The sequence below is a fragment of the Sus scrofa genome, chromosome 10 (assembly GCF_000003025.6).
Source record: "Sus scrofa isolate TJ Tabasco breed Duroc chromosome 10, Sscrofa11.1, whole genome shotgun sequence".
Classification (NCBI taxonomy): Eukaryota; Metazoa; Chordata; class Mammalia; order Artiodactyla; family Suidae; genus Sus; species Sus scrofa.
In genome coordinates this window covers 41,871,550-41,893,606 of record NC_010452.4, presented here as the reverse complement: position 1 = coordinate 41,893,606, position 22,057 = coordinate 41,871,550, and the positions used below count along the sequence as shown (strand labels likewise).

The 22,057-nt window shown below is 42.6% G+C and overlaps 1 protein-coding gene across 1 annotated transcript in view; it reads left to right on the top strand.

Moving 5' to 3' along the window:
* ZNF438 (zinc finger protein 438) overlaps window positions 1-22,057 on the top strand; it is a 440,040-nt gene that overhangs the window by 120,785 nt on the left and 297,198 nt on the right. Inside the window, exon 3 of the mRNA XM_021064197.1 lies at window positions 17,739-17,839. The gene's annotated coding sequence lies outside the window, so the exon portion shown is untranslated. The remainder of the gene's footprint in view (window positions 1-17,738; window positions 17,840-22,057) is intronic.

Sequence of the window (22,057 nt, the reverse complement as noted above, 5' to 3'; positions counted from 1 at the left end):
TTTCAGTGTCTCATTCTCCACTGGCCACGTCATGTATGCTTGAGTTATTGGTCGATAATAAGCAATGAAGGAGTAACCTACGAGGGCAGTGAGTACACACAGATTTTCCCAGGAAGCCCCTCTTAAACCACCCTGCAACAAATTGTTAAAACTTCAGGGACTTTCGGCAGGGTGGTGCAGGCAAACCTTGGGCAGGCGAGGGCAAATATCACACCACAAACTACTGTGACTGCAAATTAAATTCCTGATACCTATGCCATCATTTATGGAAAGATAACATTGTAGATGCTGTACGGTGCTGCCCACCCCCACCTCCCGCTTCAGGAAGAAGGGGACTCCCTGCCCCCCACCTGCCTGCCCACCCCCGCTGCCAGCTGCTGGGAATGTGCTCAAAGGCTCTTACCATCAACCCTCTTTGGGGATTGCCTCAAGCTGAAGAAAACTTCCTCAACCCCAGCTCCACCTCCTCCCAGGACCAGACAGCATCCAGTGACTGAGGGATGGGGTGGGGGTGGGGGGGTAGGAATGAAGGCCCAGCCCCTCCTCCCATCTTGGGGCCACTCTGAGGGGTGGTCCAGCTTCAGACCTCCCAGGGGTTGGCCTTGCTGGGAATCCATCCAGATCAAGGTTTCCATGTGCCTGATCCCCCCTCCTCTCCTTCTCTCCCGGAGCACACTCCCTCATCTGTGATCCTCACGAGTCTCCGCTCAGAATCCGCCTCCTAGAAAACCAACTTGCCATGCAGGCAAGATGAGCAATCCAAACAGTGCACCAAGGAAAACAAGCATGGCCAGTGCCCGTGGGTACTTCCAGAGATGCTCCTGCGTGTGCGAATGTGTAGATATGAAAATATGCATGTACATATGCACATTTTGGCCATTTTCTTAGAAAAGATGTAGCATCTTATACTTTTCAATTTAAAATTTAAAATCGTATTTTTACACAGTGACGCATAAAGATTTTGTTTTTGTTTTTGTTTTGTCTTTTGTTTTTAGGGCTGCACCCGTGGCATGTGGAAGTTCCCAGGCTAAGGGTGGAATCGGAGTTGCAGCTGCCGGCCTACACCACAGACACAGCAACGCGGGATCCAAGTCTCATCTATGACCTACACAACAGCTCATGGCAATGCCGGATCCTTAACCCATGGAGTGAGGCCAGGGATCGAACCTGCATCCTCATGGATACTAAGTCAGGTTCTTAACCCACTGAGCCACAACGGAAACTTCCAGATCATTTTAAAAGGTGCCTTTCTTCAAAATGAGGGACTTAAGGAATCAAAAGATACCACATTCCATTCTTAATATGAAAATCTTGGGTTAAGCCTTTAAACCACTTCCACGCAGGCCGTGCGTGCTGGATGCATATTTGCAGATAGGGTAATACCTGGATCACCATTGTCAGCGTCTCTGGTGGGAAGTGGAATGTTTTTATTAAAAATTCTCTTGTTTGCGTTTCAGGAGAAAAAAAAAATGAAAGCAGATCTGCAAGCCGGGTCTGTTTTTAATCAGAGCATAATCTTTATGAGACAAGGCAAGGCTGAGAATTATTTAATCCAATATTTTTCAAGAAAAATACATGTTCGGGCCACACCGGCAGCATATGGAAGTTCCCAGAGGTCGAACCGAAATGCACCACAGCTTTAGTAATGCCGGATCCTTAACCCACTGAACGAGGCCAGGGATCAAACCCACATCCTCGTGGACACGGTGTTGAGCTCTTAACCTGCTGAGACACCATGGGATCTCCCTATCCAAAGGAACGCTTGACTGCTGTGAACAAGCACAAATATATTTACTTGAACTACCAATCAACTGAGTTAATTGGATCAATTTGTGTCCTTGACTAAGAACAAGAAAATGATTCTGGCAAAAAAAAAAAAAAAAATTAAATTTAAAAAAGAGAAAAATTCATGTTCAAAAAGGATACAAATTCAAGAGCCTTCAAAGAAGGATAGAAAAAATAAATCTCCTGCATGAAAGAGAAGCAGGAAATTCCAGAGAAGTCTCACTGGGAGGAGGGGAAAACCAGTCTCTGTCGCTGTTTATGAGCTTATTTCTTCGATAGGGGAATATCTGATTTTGTTGAATAACCAAGATTTGGTTTAGAGGAAATGGCAGAGTCCTCTCCCAGAAGTGAGAACATTACGGTTTACTGAGCATGTTACCAACTCGCTATGTGTCCCATGATCCACTGGTCTTTTATTTTATTCATTTATTTATTTTTTTAGGGCTGCACCTGCAGCATATGGAAGTTCCCAGGCTAGGGGTTGAATGGGAGCTGCAGCTGCTGGCCTACGGCACAGCCACAGTAATGCCAGATCCAAGCCATGTCTGCAACCTACATGAGGATCTGGCTTATGACAATTCATTGAGCGAGGCCAGGGATCAAACCTGCATCCTCATGGATATTAGTCAGGTTCATTACCACCGAGCCACAGTGGGAACTCCCCACTGGCCTTTTAAATAAATATTTCATCCTCTTCCCGTGGTGGTCATAGATTCGTCTTCTAGTAGATGATTTAATGCCGAAGTAATTTGTAGCATCTCTGTAGGTATTGCTGACATGTTCAGATTTTCATGGAATAGGACATTCTGCTGATGGGTGTGGGGGTGTGTGTGGGGGGAAGTAATTTGGCAGGACTTTAGGGTTAGTTGTTGAGATTTATAAGCATTTTCATATCATGCTTGGCTAGAGTGGGAATAATAAAATCTCAACCGTCCAATAAGCTGCAAAACTATTAATGGATTTCTAGGTAGTGTTGTTCAGTGCTAATACTCGGTGGAATATATTTTTCATTAAACATGAACGTGCTCCAAGTATGTTTTACACCAGGTGTGTTAACTTTACTGTTTCCTGGAGTGTCTATAATTTCAAAATTAATCTAGTCTTCTTTTATATGCTTTTGCATGAATTCTGGCTTTCTTTTGAACAGTCATAATGACTCAATGATGGAGAAAAAAAACTGGCAAGAAAAAGCCAATAAAAAGCATAAAGTCCCAAGTTTCAGAGAAATGAGATTTACCAAATGATATATGCTGTAGTTCCCTCGACCAGAGCTTTCAATGTTAAATTTATTCAAAAATGCCTCATTTAGTGTTTATTTGTGCCAGTTTCATAGCATGAATCAAATCATGAAGGTTCAATGAGCAAATCAAGCACCATTTAAAAATTCATCCTCAGAGCATAGGAGTGTCTCTTCTCTTATTCCCATTGTCTTAGCTCTTTCCAAAGCAAGAAATTTAAATTTTTATGTGACTAAAATTGTCACATGTCAGAATATGGTAGGACTTAAAACTCCACCTGCTCCGGCTTACACATTTCAATTTCCTAACTCCACTGTGAAAAGAAAAAGACCGGATAAATTAAAATATCTAATGTCTTCCTATCATTTGTTTTCCTATCATGATGTTTTCTCCAGTTATTCCTCTGTGATAAGATACCCATTTACCCAGATAAATACAATTGCCTTTTCTCCTGTTGAGAAAATTCCTTTGTCTACAGAAAATGGGAAGAGCTCATCCATTATTTAAGTTCCTGTTTCTATAACTGACTTAACACATACTTCTGCCCGAGCAAAGAGGCAGATAGAGCAAAGGTCCACACAGAAGTTCTGCTTGAAATCCCACTTCGTGATCTCTGCTTAGATGCTTCATAGGGAAAACACGATGCCAGAAAGACCAGGTTTTAAGGCTGTGATGATGGTGTAAATGATACTGGAAAAGGAAGAAACACTCAAATCTTTTCAGCAAAAGGATGTTCTCCTGATTTAAAAGGTGCCTTTCTCACCCTCCTAATTCTCTCGGGCCCACCGCAGAAAGACCAAACTGTTACATCGTGCTTTTCTGAGTATCAGTCAGGCTGATGTATATTGATTGCCCTGGGTTTTTCTGGATAAAAATTTGGAGTTTCTCTTGTGGCACAGAGGGTTAAGGACCCAGCATTGTCACTGCAGCAGTTTGGGTCATTGCTGTAGTAAGAGTTTGAGCCCTGGCCTAGGAACTTCCACATGCCACTGGCACGGCCAAAAATAAAAACTGGAGTTTGATCTTTCCCTCAAGTTTTCAGTCCAACCTCACTTGGCCACGGCTTTGGGATCTCCCACCTTCAGTTTCCTGGCTCTGACCCCCAAGTTTTTCTGTGGCTCTCGTGGCTGCTTCTGTGAATGGGGGAGAAGGAGTGGAAGAGCATCTCAGGGCAGCCCTGTACAGGAATGAAGGCAAGAACTTGAAGTTCCCATTGTGGCACAGTGGGAACGAATCCAACTAATATCAGTGAGGATGTGGATTTGATCCCTGGCCTTGCTCAGTGGGTCGGGGGATCCAGTGTTGCCATGAGCTGTGACGTAGGTCACAGAGGCAGCTCAGATCCTGCGTTGCTGTGGCTGTGGCATAGGCCAGCAGCTAGCTGTAGCTCCTATTCTACTCCTAGCCTGGGAACTTACACAAGCCATGGGCACGGCCCTAAAATGCAAAAAAAAAACTTTGAATTTTGTGGGAAGGTAATGTAAGGCACGTGCCTCATAGGCGTCCGACCCTGTGCCCATGTATTCAGTTATTGCCTGAACTGATGTACTCTAAGAGAAGATTCATTTCATTCTGAGATATCGCCTTGTACACTGCAGCTTAGGGAAGACAGCCCTTCATAACGATAAAGGGAAATCACACAGCTAAGGTGTTGGCCACTTGTAGTTTAAAACAAATACATGGTAGAGGAAAAATGGGAGAGACAGAGAACAAAAGAACTGATCAGCAATAAGTGTCCAGCTTCAAGAGATTCATTTAAGGAATTGGCTCATGTGATTGTGGAGACCAGGCAAATACAGCATTTACAGGGCAGGCTGGCAGGACAGAAACTCCGGCAGGATGTGTGTGTTTGGAGTCTTGAAGCCAATTCCATCTTCTCCTGGAAACTTTGGTTTTTACTTCAACTGATTGGATGAGGCCCACCCACATTATCAAGGGTCACCTCCCTTGAAAGCCTACTGACTCTGAGTGTTAATTGCAGTCATACAATATCTTCACAGCAACATCTAGACTAATGTTTGACTAGACAACTGATCACCATAGCCAGATTGACACATAAAATGAAATCTCCCAGGATTTCCCCTGACTTTAAAGGAGGAGACTGGGGCTTGAAGCAGGTAAGTAACTTGAGCAAGGTCAAAGCATGAGAATGAAGTGATATCACACTTTAGCTTGTGCAACCTCAAGGTTTATGCTCTTAATCACAAACCCTGGCTGCTCATTTTAAATAATTGCTAAATTAGATGGAGAAGAAGCCCTAAAGGAGAGGCACCTGAACCTGGTAAGTTCTTTTTTTAAAATTATAGTTGCTTTACATTGTTGTCCCAATTTGTGCAATACAGCAAAGTGACTCAGTCATATATTTATATATTCTTTTTAAGGTTTTTGTTTTTTCCCATTGTGTTTTATCCCAGGAGATTGTTCCTGTGATATAGGTAGGACCCCTTGTTGTTTTGGTAAATTGTGATTTAAGGCAGAGTCTTTAAAAGTAGCACAGACAAGATAGAGTCACAAGGACTGGATTTACTCTCTTGCCTGAAATAACTGGAAGTGGAGACAATGTATATGAAACAAGAGTTTGAAAGACCCTGGATATCAGGCAGTAAAGAATAGCAATTTTTGAAAGATGAGAAGCAAACCACGGGAGCCCTAGAGCGGCTGAGCCCTACAGAAGGGTTTCCAAGCAGTGCGGCCAAGAGGGAAACCCAGGCAGATGTCAGTGTTCTTCCTGAGTTGAGGAGACAGAAATGAGATCCAGGGAAGCCACTGTGGCCAGGGTAAATGGGGGAGGAGGGGAAAGGACTCCAGAAATACAGAGGGATTCCCTCAAGGCTTCCACTGACTATCCACAAACATGTGTGAGAGAACACCTGAGGCTGGGGAAAGAACCACCCAAGAGGATGAAAGTGAATATTCTCCATAGATCACACAGGGCCAGAGCAAAAGAAGTATAATTCATGGAGCTGCGGGTGGAGCACCCAGAAGTGTTTGCCTTGGTGCTGAGGCAAAATTAGACCTGGACTACATTCTCTCTGGTTCTGCCCAGTAGACTTTAATCGCAAACTTGAAAGGATTGAACTGTTTCCAAGTAATTTAACCGTGCTCCAGAATAGAGTTCAAGAAGAGTTCCAGTCATACAAAACTATGTAGCAACCAACAAGGTAAAAATCACAATGTCTGTCATCCAATCTAGATTACTAGGCATGCAAAGCAACAGGAAATTTTGTCCCATGATCAGAGCAAGAATCCAATCCATGGAATCTGATGCACAAATGGCATGAATAATGAAATTAGTAGATGAGGATCTCTAATAGTTATGTCTGTATTCAGTGTGTTCAAGAAATTGGAAGAATGCTCATGCCTAATTAGCAGAGACATGGAAAATATAAGATACAACCTGAAATTCTATGAAAACTGTAATATTTGAGATGAGAAACTCACTGGATGGAACTAAAACAGACTAGACATGGAGAGGAAAAGATTAGTGAACTTGAAGACGTAGCAACAGAAACTAAATACAATGAAACACAGAGAGAAAACAGATTGGAAACAATAAACAGTATTTTTGAGCTGTGGGACAGCTAACTTCACGTGGTCTAATATATGCGTAATTGGAGGTCCTAGTCTCAGCAAACTAGGCATTGAAGGCAATTTCTCTACTTGATAAAGGTTTTCAAAGAAAAATGTATAGCTAACCTCATATGTATGATGAAGGACTGAACACATTCCCCTGAAGATTAGAATGTGTTCAGTACCATACTGGAGGTTCCAACCAAATCAATCAGTAAGGCCAGATAAAAAAAGAAAAGGCATTGAAATTGGAAAAGAAGTAAATAAAACCTTTTTCATGCATTGATGACATTATCATCTATATAGAAAATCTTATAGAATCTACAGAAAAACCAAAAGCATGAGTATATCACTTTAGGAAGGCTGCAGGATGCAAGATCAATGTACAAAAATTTGTTATTTCTAAATATTATCAATGAACAATTTGCTATTAATATTTTTAATTCCACTTACAGTAGTATAAAAAGTTAAAATTCCTAGGGATAAATCTGGCAAAACACGGAAAATTAAAGCTACAAAATATTGGAGTTCCTGCTGAGGTACAGTGGGTTAAAGATCCTACTGCAAGTGGCTTGGGTCATTGCAAGGGCACAGCTTTGATCCTCGGCCTGGTGCAGTGGTTTAAGGATCTGGTATTGCCATAGCTATGGCTCGGATTTGATCCCTGGCCCAGAAACTTCTATATGCTGTGCGTGCAGCCAAAAAAGGGGAAAAAAACTACAGAACATTGCTGACAGAAATGAACAACCTAAATAAATGGAATGATTTACCAGTTTCATGGGTCAGATAACCCAATTTAACAAATATGTCAACCTTTCCCCAAATTAATCTGTAGGAAAAAAATGCATTCCCAATAAAAATCCTTATTTTATACATTGACAAGCTGATTCAAAAATTCATATTGAAATATAAAGGACCTAGGAAAATGAAAACAACTTTGAAAAATAGGAAGAAAGATTTCACACCATCTTAGTTCAGTATTTATTATAAAACTACAGTAATTAAGATACTGTGGTATTGGCATCAAGACATATAAATAGACCAGTGGAACAGAATAGAGTAATTGAGATAGTCTGATATTGGTTCAAGATAAACAATATGATCAATAGAAAAAAAGAGTCCAGAAATGAACTCACATCTATAAAGTCAATTGATTTTTTACACAGATGCAAAGATAATTCAGGGAAGAAAATATAATATTTTCAACTAATGGAGATGGAACAATTGGATATTTTTATGCAAAAAATAATTCCAGACTAATCCTCACATTATATACAAAAAGTAAGTCAAAATGGATTGGAGATCTAGCTGTAAAAACTAAAATTATAAAATTTTTAAAAGAAAACATAGGAGAAAATCTTTGTGACCTTAGGTTAGGCAATTTTTTTTTTTACATTCAAAAGCAAAAGAATAACGCACACACTTACAAAATTGATCAAGTAAATTGCTTCAAAATTAAATACTCAAAGGGTACTGTTTAACAAATGAAAAGATAAGCCATAGAGTAGAAGAAAATGCTTATAAATCACATATCTCATAAATAACTGGTATATGCAATATATTAATAATTCCCAAAACTCAGTAATAAGAAAATAACTATTTTTTTAAGTGAGCAAAGATTTGAACATAATTCATCAAAGATATATAGACAGAAAATAAACACATGAAAAGATATTCAACATGATTTTTCACCATGGAAATACACATTAAAACCACAATGAGGTACTATTGTGTGCCTATTAACATGTCTATGTGTTTTTTGTTGGTTAGGATGTGAATGAACTAGACCTTTGATACACTGAATGTAAAATGGCACAAATGCCTGGAAAATGGTTTGATACTCTCTTAAATAGCTAAACATACATTTTCCATAAGATCCAGCCTTTCTGCTTTTAGACATCCAGGTGAAATTAATGCCTATGTCCATGCAAAGACTTACATAGAAATGTTTAGAGCAGCCATGTTTGTAATAGCCAAAATTAATTAATTTATTGATTGATTAAAATAAAACCAAATGATTGTCTTTAGGGTAATGGATAAACAAATTGTACCATATCCATAAAATGGAATATTGCTTAGCAATAAAAAAGGAATGAAATATTGATCCATGGAAGGACATGGATAAAGCTCAAAATAATTATGCTGGTAAAGAAGCTGAACAAAAAATCAGCACAGCCTGTATGATCCCACTGATATAAATCTATAAAATGTGTGGAGTTCCCCTGTGGCCCAGTGGGTTAAGGATATGATGTTGTTACTATAGGGGCTCAGGTGGCTACTGAGGCAGGGTTTTATCCCTGGCCTGGGAACTTCCATATGCTCCGGGTGCACGCCCCAAAAAAAATTACTAGAAGATGTAAACTGACCTGAGGGACCAGAAAGGAGATGGGTGTTTCCCTGGATTGAGAGGAAGGGGTGGGAGAGTGATGACAAATGGAAGGTTTGGGGTGGGGTGAATGTGTTGATCACCTTGTGGGGTTGGTTTCATAGGTACACACATATGACAGCAATCAAGTTATACATTTTAAAGACAACATTGTTTATTATACCTCAATAAGGCTGTTAAAAAAAAATAGGGCAGGTCTTGCTGAAGCAATGTGTCAGTGGCCCTGAGATTGGAAAAGGCAAGACAGAGGCAGAAAAACCACTCAGGAAGATGCTCAGAAATCCAATTGTCCTTATACCTAGAACCAGCTTTACAGGCACCCATTTTATGTAAATAATTCTAATATAAACATAAGAATTCTGGTCTATTAAGGGTTACTTCATTTGTACTAAACTAATAGCTAGTAATGAGTAAGCAAAGCCTAAGCTGGTCCATTTGGAGCTTTTGTGCTACTTACAAAAGCATCCCTGGTTCCTGCTGCTCTGTTACTCCATAAGCTGTGTGCCTTTGTCCAGTGCACAGCCTGCACAACCATCCACAGCAGCCCTGATCCTAGAGACCACATGGTGTGATGGGAACAGCACTGACTGCCAAATCATGGTTTAGGTCTTAACCATATGGCCTTAGGTGACTCACCTAAAAATTCTCATGCCTTGGTTTCATCACCTTCGTTTCCAGCCCAATGGGGCTTGCTTGAGATAAGGACTATGATTAAACCTTAAAAGCAGATATGGGCCTTATCAGCATGTCCTGACCAGAAGGTGAGGGACAGGAGGCTGGTCTGGAGTTCAGGTGTTAATATTCCTCTATTAATAAGAACATCCCAGGAGTCTTTATTAATCTTTTTTAAGATCCACGTTATTACTAAACAGGGCTGTCTTAGGTCAAACTGTGAGAGACATGTGTTTCTACTTCTTCTGCCTCCACTGCTACCTTCTGGGCCCTTTTTCCTTATAAGCATCACATCCAGGTCCCATGACCACCCCTCAGCTGCCCAGGCCCACTGAGAATTCCCTCCCATCGCGAGGTTTGCTTCCCTGAGTTCCCAAATCCATCATCCCTTGCTCCCATCCTAGCATCTCTTTGGTACATAGATATGAATAGAGAGGGGTGAGGTTTACTAAATGGATTCACACTCAGGTTAGTACTGATGACTAGGACCAGCTCTTTTTTTTTTTTTAGGGCCATACCTGCAGCATATGGAAGTTCCTAGGTTAGGGGTTGAATCAGAGCTGCAGCTGCCAGCCTACACCACAGCCACAGCAATGCCAGATCTGAGCCACATCTGTGACCTACACTGCAGCTCATGGCAATGTTGGCTCCTTAACCCACTGAGAGAGGCCAGAGATCAAACTCACATCCTCATGGATATTAGTCGGGTTCACTACTGCTGAGCCACAGTGGGAACTCCAGGACTAGCTCTCTTAACGTTACCCTTTCAAGAGACACAAATTATTTTAAAGTAGATGCTTATTTACTCCAAAGAATATCTTTCTAAGGGTGGAAGTTGATAGCAAGTAGCTAGCTCTTGGGGCATAGGATTGAACGGATATTTCAAAACAAACCTCTAAATTTAGTGCCTCTAGATATCCAAAATAGTCTCCAAAATGTTAAGCCATTTACATTCACTTTTCCAAAGCATAAGTTTCTTTATATACAAGTGGGTTCAAATCTGTTTCTGTATATCTGCTACGAACTCTGCACAGGAAATAATGGAATCCAATATGAATTTTTTTTTAATGTTAAGCATCTGATACACTGATTGAAGGCTGTCATACATTGTTTCAGATGCTGCTAGTGCCTGAAGTTCAAGCTGGTAATTGCAGTGATTGAGCTCAATATGCTTGTCAATGGCCCAGAGGATGAAGTGTGGAAAAATTTGCTGATGGCCCAAAAGTGTTTAGGGTGGAAAGAGCTAAGAAGGGTTGTGAGGTTTTTAAGATGGCTTTAATAAACTGATGACAAAACAAACATGAAGACTGATAACATTTCGCAGAGAAGGTCCAAAGGTAATAAATGTGGAAAGAAATAATTTAAGCTCTACATAATTTAAGCTGTACACACTGATAGACTTAGATTTTATGTTAGTTTCAGAGGGAAAAGACTTGCTGTAGGAATCAAATTAATACAAAAAATATTTCAGTAAATATCTAATCTGCAGTGTCCTGAACAAAGGCCAAAAGAGTCTAGGTATGTACTCAGAAAATGCGAGGGAAAATAACATAAAAATGTGGTGGATGAGACTAGGTGCCTGCCTAACAAGCTCTCTTCTGCTGATTTTGTCCTGACGTTTTCCCCCAGTTGCCCCAGCCCCAGAAAATGAATCAAGATCTCTCTAAACCAACAGTCCCCAAAATATGATCCCCAGACCAGCAGCAGTATGATGACCTGGCAGTTTATTAGAAATGCAGATTTTATTAGGCCCCTATCCTCAGTATACTGAATCAGAAACTTTGGTGGGGGAACACAGACGTTTGTATTTTAATAAGCCCCCTTCCCCCCACTCCCGAGATTCTGATTCATGCTGAAGTTTTAGCAACACCAATCTAATCCAATTAGGGTAATCTTAGTCCCTTTTACCAATGATTACATTCAGGATAAGAATGAACTCACTTTAGGCCAATGAGATACAAAGAAAGTCTGTAGCAGGTGGGGGGGGTGGTATTGTTTTTAAGAAAGATATTTCTCTCTCAGATGTAAAGGGGAAACACATCGCAGCCTTTGGCTGTAGTTCTGTGAGCATGTGATGACTGGAGCCACAGCATCCATCTTGTGTCTATGAGGAAGCATGGCTGAGGACTGCAGAGCAAAAAAATCATAGGTTTTTTTGTCACTAAATTAGCCAACCTTGCCACATCTCTACATCCAGATTGTCTGGCTATGTGAGAAAGTAAACCCCTCTCATGTGATACTCCCTAATCTTACATCAAGTGTATTTTGGAACCACTCTGATCTTATATTCTGTACTAATATAACAAATATTTACTTTTCTCAGGTTTTGTTTTTTTGGGTTTTGTGTGTGTGTGTGTGTGTGTGTGTGTGTGTGTTAGGCCACACCTGTAGTATATGGAAGTTTTCAGGCTAGGGATTGAATTGGAGCTGCAGCTGCCAGCCACAGCCACAGCCACAGCAATGCCAGATCCGAGCTGCGTCGGCAATGCCAGATCTTTAACCCACTGATCAAGAGGCCAGGGATCGAAGACGCAACCTTGCGGTTACTAGTTGGGTTTGTTACCACTGAGCAGCAATGAAACTCCCCTCAGTTATTTGTAAAGCATCTTTAGTAATAGAGCTACATGCAAACAGAAAAAAATCCTTCCTGGGGCTAACACAATCCATCCAGCTCAGGATTCTGTGTGAATGAAAGACACATTGGAGGAAAGTCTAAAGGTATGATTGTTCTTGATCTCAACCTTGGAAAGTCAAAGTCGCAGACAACGCACTTTTTCTTTTTGGCTGCATCCACAGCATATGGAAGTTCCAGGAGCAGGGGTCAAATCCAAGCCATACCTATGCCACAGTGCAGCAAGGCCGGATCCTTAACTCACTGTGCCACAGCGGAAACTCCAACACTGCACTTACATTTCCCCCCAAATCCCATTGTGAACGACCATTTACGAATCTCCTCAACTCTTCCCATTGCTATTCATATCATGAATTAAGGGGTCACGCCATAGAGGCCAACCTCATCTCTAAGATCGCCATGATGAGACATAAAATACAGACAGATGCATGGTTGGAAACCCGCACAGAGAGGAGGCAAAAGGTACTTCTTACTGGTGGCTTCTTCATATCCTGGCAACACGTGTTGCACGGGCCAGTGAACAAAGTCACAGGAAAGAAGGCAGAGTGGGGGAGTCAGCCCAACAAACGCATCCTTTTCTGTGCACCACCCAGCTTAACTTTCCACCAACTTTTTACAGTGAACTCCCCCCCATGACTAACTGCAAAAGCAGGTGGGGTTGTCCTCATGCCCCCACGGGTCAGGAAGCTTAGGCTTTACGGGACTGACAGCAGGAATTGTTCCAAAACCAACTGTCCTCCACTGAGAATCCCCTGTCAGCTGTTGGATGGAGCTGGCTCCACTGAATCCAGCCCTCAAAGAATGCAGAGGGGAGAGGAGATCTCTCAGAGACAAAAAGCAGACCTCGCAGGGTTTTAGAGCTTAAGACCAGTATCTTCCCCTGCACTCGGAGCCATCAAGGAAGCCAGCAGCCGCATCTGGAGCCCAGATGTTCCAAGCACATCTCCCTCTGAGCAGAGGCTGTCCTAGTCTGCCCTGGAGCTCAAGGAAGGTCATGAGAGGAGGTAGCCTTGACCCAGCCAGGAAGCCAGAAGGGCAGCCCCTGGTCACAGTCTTTACCCAGGCTGGAGCCTTGAGTTCAAGGTTTCTGTGTCTCCTTTTCCTCCCCTTGGAAGGCAGGCTATTCCCATCTCCTCGTGGAGTGAGGATAAAATAGTACAAGGGGATGGGAGGAGGCAAAGATTGTATGGCTCATCACATCCCTGTGGCAGGAACACTGTTCTGTCCTCACCCAAATCTGTCTCTGAGACCTCTTTGCAGCCAGATGAGGTCATGTGACTGCCTACAAGTAGGATGTAGGCAGAAGTGATGAGCATCACATCCGGAAAACCCACCTCTGCCATCTCCACCATCCCTCTCCCCTGTCTCCTAGTCGTCTGCATAGGATCCAGCAGGCAGCTCAAAAGCCCTAGAGGATAAGGGAGTCAAGGAGCTGGAAGGAGCACAGAAGGCCCCCTGCCTGGTAGGTACAGCCACCTCAGATTGTTTTGGAATGAAAAAACTCACAAAGGATAATCTCCAAAATATACAAACAACTCCTATACCTCAAAAAACAAAAACAAAACCCAAGCCAAAAAAAAAAAAAAAAAAAAGGGCAGATCTAAATAGACATTTCTCTGAAGAACACAGACAAGTGACTAAAAAGCACGTGAAAAGATGTTCAACATGGCTAACTATTAGAGAATGCAAATCAAAACTACTATCAGTCAGAATGGCCATCATCAAAAAGTCTACTAGTAATAAATGCCGAGGAGGGAGAAAAGGGAACCCTCCTACACTGTTGGCAGGAATGTAAATTGGTGCAACCACTACAGAGAACAGTATGGAGGTTCCTCGGAAAACTAAATATAGAATTACCATATGATCTAGCAATGCCATTCCTGGGCATGTATTTGGACAAAACCATGAATTGAAAAGATACGTGCACCCTTATGTTCATAGCAGCACTATTCACAATTGCCAAGACATGGAAGCAAACTAAATGTCCATCCACAGAGGAATGGTAAAGATGTATGTATATGCAACAGAATACTACTCAGCCATAAAGAAGAATGAAATAATGCCATTTGCAGCAACATGGATGGACCTAGAGATGATCATACTGAGGGAAGTGAGTCAGACAGAAAGATGAATGCCATATGATATCACTTATATGTGGAATCTAAAAAAATGGATACAAATGAACATATTTACAAAACAGAAACAGACTCATAGACTTTGAAAAGAAACTTATGTTTACCAAAGGGGAAAGGTGTGTAGAGGGAGGGGTGGATTGGGGGTTTGGGACTGGCACATGCACACTATGGTATATGGCATGGATGCTTAACAGGGACCTGCTGTAGAGCACAGGGAACTCCGCTCATATTCTGTGATAAGCTATATGGGGAAAGAATCTGAAAAAGAATGGATATGTGAATATGTATAACTGAATCGCTTTGCTGTAACAGCATTTTAAATCAGCTATACTGGAGAGTTCCCGTCGTGGCTCAGTGGTTAACAAATCCACCTAGGATCCATGAAGTTGTGGGTTCGATCCCTGGCCTCACTCAGTGAGTTAAGGATCCGACACTGCCGTGAGCTGTGGTGTAGGTCGCAGACGCGGCTTGGATCCCACGTCGCTGTGGCTGCTGCATAGGCCGGTGGCTACAGCTCCGATTAGACCCCTAGTCTGGGAACCTCCATATGCTGCGGGATCAGCCCTAGAAAAGGCAAAAAGACAACAACAACAAAAATCAGCTATACTGCAATAAAACTTTAAAAAATGAAAAAATCTTTTTTTAAAAAAAGACAAAACTCTTATCGTGCTAAACCATCTTGGAGTATGTTGTAGTATCAAGTATTATTTGCCCTTCCTAATACAGGCTCTGAATGTGCCCTAGAGAAAGCGACTGAGGGGGCACCTGGAACCTGGGGGTGGGGCACGGGGTGGCAAATACATTTAGAGAGGTGACCCATAATGCACAGGTCGTAAGTGCATCTCCTGTTCACTGAATAATCCCCCTGTATCAATGCTTTTTCTGCTCCCATGAAACCTCTGTGCGTTATCTGCTTGCCCCTCACCTCTGGCTGGCTGTCAGGGTCTATACAGATAGCCAGAGGCATATTAAACAGACTTCAGGGAGTTCAAGGCCTAAAACAAATTAGCCCAGGCAAATTGCCCCCGGGTGAGCTTTTTGTTTTTCAAAGACAACATTGGCATACACAACCCACACCATCTCTTGGAACCTGTGCGTTCACTGCTGCTGATTTCATCCATGGCTGAGGGTTGACAAGTGGCAGGAGGGCTGGTGAATGTATACCAGGTGAATATCAATTTTCATTGGTTTAGTAATTGACCTGCAAGATTTTTTTATATATGAGTTCTACAGACATGAGCTCTATCGAGTCCTTATTCCAGAGATTGCAATCCTTTTAGATAAATATTTTCATGCAAAATATTCTGACAGATATTTTTTATGTATGAATAACATGATCTGAACAAATTCAGGGTTTTTTTTAGTTTTATGGAGGTATAGTTGATTTCCAATGTTGTGTTAATTTCTACTGTACAGCAAAGTGGTTCAGTTATTCATATATATGTATATATACATTCTTTTTATATTCTTTTCCATTATTTCTTATCCATTCAGGATACAGAATATAGTTCCCAGTGCTATTCAGTAGGACCTTGTTGTTTATTCATTCTATATATACTAGTTTGCATCTGCTGATCCCAAACTCCCAATCCTTCTCTCCCCCGCCCTGTCTCCCCTTGGCAACCACAAGTCTATTCTCTATGTCTTGAGTCTGTTTCTGTTTTATAAATAATGAACAAATTTGTCTCTGATGCTCAGACGTCACCTTGCTTTTACTTGGTATTTTTATACTGTGGCAAAATATACGTATCATAAATATACCATTTGAACAATTCTTTAGAGTACAAATCATGGGCACTAATTATGTTCAAATGTTGTACAGCCATTATTGCTAATTTCTCAACTTTTCCAACTTTTCCATCATCCCAAACAGAACCTCTCTAAACATTAATAATTTCCCTTTCCCCCTTCCTCTAGCCCTTGGTGACCTCTCATCTCTTTTCCATCTCTAAAAATATGCCTATTTTGAATATTTCATGTAAGTGTAATCACAAATGGTCCTGTGTCTTATTTTACTTAGCATATTATTTTCAAGGTCTGCATGCCTCAGAACATCACGTCCTTTTAGAGCTGCATAGTATTCCATCACAGGCATACATTTTGTTTATCCATTCATCTGCTGGTGGACACTGGGTTGCTTCCACCTTTTGGCTATTGTGAGTAGTGCTGCTATGAGCATGGGTGTTTAAGTATCCATTCCTACTTTTAGTTCCTTTGGCGTAAATATCCAGGAGTGGAATTGCTGGGTCATGGAGTAATTCTACACTTAGCTCTTTGAGAAACTGCCAGACCGTTTTCCATGGTGAATCTGCAAGGCTTCTAAAACCCAGATTAAAGAAAAAATGTAGAAGTCGGCCCTTGTTATGCCAGGGGGATGCCTGGGTGATTAGAGCACCAGGTGGATCTGGAGCCCTGGTTAGCCTGGAGCACGTACCTCTCGGCGGACTGGCTCTCCTGGCCATCCCATCAAAGCCTTCACACCTGAGTGACTCCTAGATACAGAGGTAATTTGCCATGAAGCCCACAAGGCTGAGCTCCAAGGCTCTCACTTGTGCTCATTCCTTCCAAGGCCCTGGGGTGCGCCCTTACAACGTGGTCTTTAAAAAAAAATTTTTTTTTAATGGCAAAAGTAAGATAGTAACCCAAATCTGTTAAGACCACTGCTTCTTTTCACTCCAACTTCCCCTTGTGTTGGATGTTGCGATGCCCATGGGCATTTTGGAGAATGCCCATAGTTTATTCTAGAAGCTACTGGAAGAAAAGACTCCCCAGTGTTTAAGTCCAAAAATTGAATGACTTTCGGGAGGTGTGGAGGGAGCTGGGCTAGGTGCTTGAGATGGTGGTGACCCGCCCTCAGGAAGCTTGAGGCTCTGGGTGGGCTGGGAAGCAGCAAGAGACACACATTATTAATATTTATAGCAAAAGTCAGAACGTGCAAACCCCACAAGGAAGTGTGATGCATCCAAAGCAGCCAGAGATAACGCTGCAACCGGAGCCAGGAAAGAATTTGCAAGTATTGGTCCAGTGGGATGGCCTGGCGGGGTAAATTACCCCCAGCCGACAGTAGACTAGTGTCAATCAAGGCACTAAAGGCAGGAAAAGACCCGAAACTGGTAAGGAAATTTGGGACCTGCATTTTAGAGCAGAGGGTCAGCAAATGCTTCCTATAAAGGGGCAAATCTTATTTTAAGGCTTTTCAAGCCCTGTGGTCTCAGTCACCAGGACTCAGCTCTGCGGTCATAGCGTGGAAGCAGCTAGAAACAGTATGTAAATGAATGGGTGTGGCTGCGTGCCAATAAAACTTTATTTTACATACACAGGCAGAGGGCCGGAGCACCCAGCTAAGGAGACTCCAGGCCCTGAGAAGTCAAAGTCACTGGAGGTCTGTGAGCAGGAGGGTGACATTGTGACATTGCCAAAGGTATGTATTTGGAAAAGAATTCTGGCTCTGGGGTAATACTGAAATGGGAGGAGGTGGAATTGAGTGTGGAGTAACCTCGGAGAGGCTGTTACAGGGTTTGGAGTGAGAGGCTGGAGTTAGGGCAGGGGGAGCAGGAATGAAAAGGCTCTCTTTATAGGGCACTGCCTCTGGGTGTAAAGCGTGAGGAAGGGAGTGAGAGCTGAGTTACAGATGGGGTCTGCGACTTAGGGCAGGCTGGCCGTTTAAGGAGGGGGTTGGGGATTGGATGTGCCACTGCAGGGGTTGGGCAGCTGGGACCTGGCGGCACCGCCTCCTTTGTGCCCAAGGCCACAGAGCAAAGGCTGCGGGGGCTGGGGGCCGGGGGCGGGGGGGTGGGGGCGCTCCCGTGTAACCCCCAAGGCTTCCTGCGTCTGGTTCAAGCAAGTGATGCCCGGCGTCCCGGAGCCTCTTTCCATCTCCAGGGACAGCCCGGCCAGTGGCAGGCTGAGGCCATGCCAAGGGACCGTGGCAGCTGCGTGGGTGGGCCAAGTGGCTTTCTAATGACATTGTGCTCCAGACAAGACAAAATTATGTCTCTTGAAAAGCATGTATGACCCTGGAGGCCGAGTGCGTCTAGGGGAGGTCAGGTCTCGTGGAAATCCCAGGCAACCAGTGGGGTTCCAGAATTCATTTACCTGCCCGTGGAGTCGGGCAGGAAGAGCCCGGGGCGACCCAGCAGCCCCGTCGGGGACACGTTCTGAAAAGCTAGAACGCATTTAAATGGAGCGGGTGATGCTGAAAGAAAATGTGCCGTTTCACCACGAATATCTCATCATTTCTCCCCGGAACTTAATATAAATACCCTCCTGGAAAAATCATCTAAAGATTGGGTTTTCGCCTGTGTCCTACAGCAGACCCTCTCCCTGCTGCTCCGCGTGCTGAGACAATTTAGTTGAAAAGGAGCCACCTTAGATTTCGCTGCATTTATGTTTGACAAAGAGGCAGTTTACTCACTGGTTACATGCTTTCTTGCTGAGACGGGAACGTCAAGGTTTGGCGGCTATTGAAAATGGTATTTGGATACTTTACACACACTTTCTTGGGAATTTATTTTAGAGGCAGAGCAATAAGAGAAATATTCCTAACTTGGACATATAAATAGGATGCTACCTCTTGGGGTTATTTATTTCCAAGGCAATCAATGGGAAAGTGCTAGGAAATATATTCAGGGTGATTTCAAACCTGATGCCAGTCAAGTGAGTAATCTTTCCATACGTTATGTGATTTTTTTTAAAAAGATGAAATGGTAAAGAATTAAAAGGCACTGTGGAACTCAGACTGTAAATATGAATATAAGATTGTCAGTTCTTTCGGGGCATGAACAAATGTTGATAGTGAAACTAAATAGTGTTCATTATATTCATAGACATGATACTTTATTATCTTTAAAATTTATTGAAGTATATAGATTTACAAAATGGTGTTAATTTCTGCTGTACAGCACAGTGATTCAGTTATGCATATATATACATTCTTTTAAAAATTCTTTTCCATTATGGTTTATCACAGAGAATGAATATAGTTCCTTGTGCTATCTATGTACAGTAGGATCTTGTTGTTTATCCATCCTATATATAATAGTCTGCATCTGCTAATCTCAAATCCCAGTCTGTCCCTCCCCCACCCCGCTTGGCAACCACACATCAGTTCTCTATGTCTGTGAGTCTGTTTCTGTTTCATAGATATGTTGATTTGTGTCCTATTTTAGATCCCACATGTAAATGATATCATATGGTATTTGTCTGACTAAGTATGATAATCTCCAGGTCCATCCTTGTTGCTGCAAATAACATTGTTTCATTCTTTTTTATGGCTAAGTAATAGTCCATTGTATATATGTACCACATTTTCTTTATCCATTCCTCTGTCAATGGATATTCATGCTTTCATGTCTTGGCTATTTTAAATAGAATAGGCACAATATTTTATTGTATTTTATTATTTTGCTTTTTAGGGCTGTACACATGGCATGGCTATTTTAAATAGAATAGGCACAATATTTATTTTTTTATTTTGCTTTTTGGAGCTGTACCTGTGGCACATGGAAGTTCCCTATTTTTTTTTTTTTTATTTATCTTGGCTATTTTAAATAGAATAGGCACACTATTTTATTTTATTTTATTTATTTCATTATTTTGATTTTTAGGGCTGTACACATGGCATGGCTATTTTAAATAGAATAGGCACACTATGTTGTTTTATTTTATTTATTTATTATTTTGCTTTTTAGGGCTGTACACATGGCATGGCTGTTTTAAATAGAATAGGCACAATATTTATTTTTTTTTTTATTTTGCTTTTTGGAGCTGTACCCGTGGCACATGGAAGTTCCCAGGCCAGGGGTCAAATTGGAGCTACGCCTGCTGGCCTACGCCACAATCATAGCAACACAGGATCTGAGCCATGTCTGTAACCTACACCACAGCTCACGGCAACACAGCATCCCTGACCCATTAAGCAAGGGCAGGGATCGAACCCATATCCTCATAGATCCTAGTCAGATTCGTTTCTGCTTCTCCACAATGGGAAATCCAGGCACAGTATTTTAAATATAACTGGTGATTTCAGGGTATTTAGAAACTCCTATTTTTTTCCAAGATGAAAGGTCAACTAGCTGGGATCCAAGTTTCTCTGACCAGACTAAGGACATCCCCAGTCATTTCAGTGGTTGAGTTTCCATTGCACTTACACACCATGGGCCCTGTCAGTATTTTTTAGCAAAAGGGCTAAGACATGATTGTGAGAAAAGGTTACACAGGTCCTTTGTTTCCTTCCCACCAGAGCTACCATGAGAACACAGACTGGCCCAGGAGCTTGCCTGGCTAAGTGAGGCAGAGGGCGGGAGGAGGGGAGATTTCATTTGGTCTGCTTGCAGCCCTCTTCCTGATAAAATCCTCTTCCTGGACTGTGTGAAAGATTATTTCGGCCTTTTGGAGGGCCTGATGGAAAGGGCCAGGTGGTTGGATCAAGAGCAGATGCTGGTTTAATATCAGTTTCCCAGTTTGGAGACCCAGGTTGGCCATGGGCCTGTGGATCCCTGCCCTTGAAAGCACATCATGACCAAAGGTTTGGAAACCCACATCTGCATCCCTCTGTCTATAACCAGGTGAATGGATCTCACGACGGAGCTGGTTACTTACAGTTCTGCTGGGGGCCCGGGTGGTCAATGCAGTTCAGGGTGACCTGAACCCAGGCCATTTTATGTGCTGTTGGCCTTGGTCTGGACACAGGCAGCTTCTCATCCATAAGGGGCCTTGCCTGCAGGCCTGTGATGCTAATGACAGGAGGATCATTACCTGAGAGACCAGGCAGGGTGCCGTGTGGGTGACCCTGTCTTCCTTGCCCTGCGTGGCCCTCTTGGTCCCCTTCCAGATATGCTCTTCCTTTTTCAAGGCCCTAAGGACCGCCTGTTCTTGACTACCCTTCCCCTCCCCACTGCCAGCTACCTGCAGAGCTTAACCTCAGGCACAAATCTGTACATCATCAGAGTTCCCCGGTGGCCTAGCAGTTAAAGGATCCAATCTTGTCACGGCTGTGGTGTGGGTTGGATCCCTGGTCCCGGAACTTCCGCATGCCACAGGCATGGCCAAAAAAAAAAAAGAAGAAGAATCTACATCATCCAAATCTTCACGGGATGGAGTTCCCACTGTGGCACCATGAGTTAAAGATCCAGCTGGTCTCTGGAGTTGCTGGTTCGATCCCCAGCTTGGCGCAATGGGTTAAGGATCTCCCACTGCCGCAGCTGTGGCATAGGTCAAAGCTGTGGCTCAGATTCAATCCCTGGTCCAGGAACTTCTGTATGCCATGGGTGCAGCTGAACAAAGGAAAAAAAAAATCTTCATGGGACATTTTCAATGAGCAGCTTCTATAGTTGGCAGAGTCCTTGGCTCAGATGGTGGAATTAAAATTTTTGTTTTTTGTTTGAGGGTTTCAGGCAGCAAACTGGCAGAGAAGGACATATGAGGAACATGTCTTCATGCAGATGGCAGCCCAGCTTTGGCCCCACTGTATCCACACCGTGGGCACACATACTTGGCAATATTTGATGATGAGATCACAAGATAGAAATATGTTGATTCTTAGAAAAGAAATTTGGATGCCAGTTGGTCCGTGTGAATTTCAGTGAATTACATGGTTTGGGCTACACTACTTGACCTTCAGTAAGTGAAGGCAAACAGA